Genomic DNA, 2,717 nt, shown 5'->3' on the forward strand with positions numbered 1-2,717 from the left:
TAGGCCTCCTACACCCTCCTCGCCATCGATTTTGGATCACTTGTTGTTCCCTTGTCCCTGGGTTTGTTAACACCCACTTCCTTTCCCCTGCCTCCCTCTCTCTCATGTCCCCCTGGAACCATCGGTCCTGTTGTTTTCTCCTCCAGATTGTTTATCCTGCCTATATTAGCTTCATAGACCTGTAGAGATAATAATATGCACACAAAAAAGACAGAGCAACACAAAGCAACAAAAGAAAACAAAACAACACCAACAAATAAAACCAACGACAAAAAAAAAAAAAAGAGAAAAGCCTGTAAATAGTTCAAGGTCTCTTTGTTGACCTTTAGGAGTGTTTTCCGCTTGAGTCTGATGGGGTTCCATGCCCTGGCCCCAAAGTCTATTTTTGGCATTCCCTGGGGACTTTGTTGCTCTGCTCCCCTTGCTGTTCTGTTGCACGCCCGTAGTGTTTCACTCAGTGTGGTGGGGTCAGATCGTGCACAATTCCCACACTGTCTCCAGTGTTGTCCCCTGTAGGGCTATGGGTCAGTGAGGGGTGTCGTGTCTCATAGTGGGGCCGGCCATACGGTCCTCTCTGTGCATTGGCTGCTCTGAGCGGGGATATTGTCCTCAGGGCTTGGTGGGCCAGGATGTGCTCCACCCTCTCTCCCTCCCCCTTCATGTCCTCCCGTGGGCTCTGGTCAGACATGTCCCTCTCCCCGAGCTGCAGCTTCAGTGTTGTCCTCTGAAGTAAAGCTTTCTGTGGGGAGGGGCGGTCTGTCCACATAGTTGGGATTGGGGCTGGCGCCTCAGACCTCTCTATTGGTTCCCTGCTCCATGCCGGTATGTTGCATTGACGTCTTAGAGCACCGGGTTGAAATCTGTTCCTCCTGCCACCAGGCAGTGAGGAATTTCCCTCTTAGTAACTCCCCTGGGCTGATTTCTGCAGAGTCCTCTGGTATGTGTTACTCAGTCACCATCTTGCTGGAAATCTAGCATTACTTTTGAATGATTGATTTTATTTAACCCTATATATCCAAGGCATTGTGGGTTCAACATGTCTTCAAAGGGAAAACAATAAGGTAGTTTGCTTTTTAATTTTTAAAATTCTATTACCCACTCCTGTTGCTGTTGGGTTGATTCTGACTCACAGGGCAGAGTGACAGAGCAGAACTCTCCCTTTGGGTTTTTGAAGCAATTAAGTCTGTATGAGAGCAGAAAGACCCATCTCCCTCCCGAGGAGCAACTGTGGACTAGAACTGGGGACCTTTAGATGAGAAGTCCAATGCCTCACTCACTAGGCCACTAGGCCTCCCCCCCGCCACCCCTGTCCCCGTCTGGCACTAAAGTTTTGGAAATCTGGTATATATTTGGCACTGAACAGCCACTTCAGTTCAACAAAAAATTCCATTTCCTCAGGTTTTGAGTGCTCATTATCGACACGTAGCTAGACACACACACCACCACCACCACCACCATGGAATTGATTCCAGCCCATAGGGATTCTACCAAACAATAGAATTGCCCCATAGGGTTCCCAGAGGCTTCAGCTTTCTCCCTCAAAGCAGCTGGTGGGCTTGAACACAGCCACCAATTTGCTAGTGGTCACCGTATTAGACCGCACAGATATCGAGCATGACTTGCAGTCCCTCTTCTGCCCCTTATTTGAATTTCCTCGTCCATAAAATCAAGAGGATCCCTGACTTCTCCAGTGAGTGTAATGATTCAAAAAGACAGTGCGTGGAGAAGCATACAGCACAGAGCCTCCCTCATACCCCATCAGTGTCAGCCAGTAGGGTGGTTGTTATTAGGGTTACAATCCAAGGGTAGGTGTCCTAAGTGTCCCAGGAGAGCTCTATCTTGGACCCTGCTCGGTTCTCCTCTCCAGTATCCCATCCATGTGAGGCCAGCCTGATAGCCATCCAATTCCTCTTAAATATATCACCCAGCAGTACAATATCCGGCCTCTGCCATTCCATTCCATTTTCAGGAGCTGCACACAATGAACGAGAAGTCGGAAGTGAGTCAGCAAGATAGCACTTAGAGTCTAAAAAAGCAAGCAGGCCATCAGAATACATAAGCAGGAATATAATGTGCAGGAAGTGGGAGGTGATCTTCCCTTTCTTCCAAGAACTGTCTCGCTCCATGAGTTGTCTGCAGAGACTTTGTAGAACTCAGGATGAGCCTAGGGGATTAAAAGATGACAAAGGGAGCAACTATCCGTCAATAATGCTGGATGCTCTATGCATGTTATCTCACGTGATAAATCCTGACTACATCCTAGTTTTCAAGGGAAACGGACGCAGGAAAGTCTGGAGCTAGTGAGGGACAGGACAGAGGGAATGGTTAAGGAAGAACAGGCAGACCCTTCTTCTACTTTCACTCCTGGCAAACATGGGCTTCCTTGTGTTTATGTGCAAATCTGTATTAATTAATACAGATTAATACAGAAGTACTAATAAATTGGTGCTTATCTTGCTTACAGGCTACTCTGTCCCTGCCAGGGATTGTTAATTTGAAGAGAGACTTTGATTCTGTTAGGAAGGTGCTGTGGTGTTGGGAGAGAGACATGCTAGCCATATCCACAAGCAGAATTTTTGATGCGGTGATAAAATGTGAAAATATTCACTATAGACTAGTAGGTAAACATAAGTAAGCCCATTATTTTCTTACTTATTGGGTAACTGCCACTGTCCAAGGGCCTTCCTTACGGGGTCCATGATACTCCCCCCTCCCCC

This window comes from Echinops telfairi, unplaced genomic scaffold (assembly GCF_000313985.2).
Source record: "Echinops telfairi isolate 266 unplaced genomic scaffold, ASM31398v2 ScPeMD7_7458;HRSCAF=8496, whole genome shotgun sequence".
NCBI classification, from domain to species: domain Eukaryota; kingdom Metazoa; phylum Chordata; class Mammalia; order Afrosoricida; family Tenrecidae; genus Echinops; species Echinops telfairi.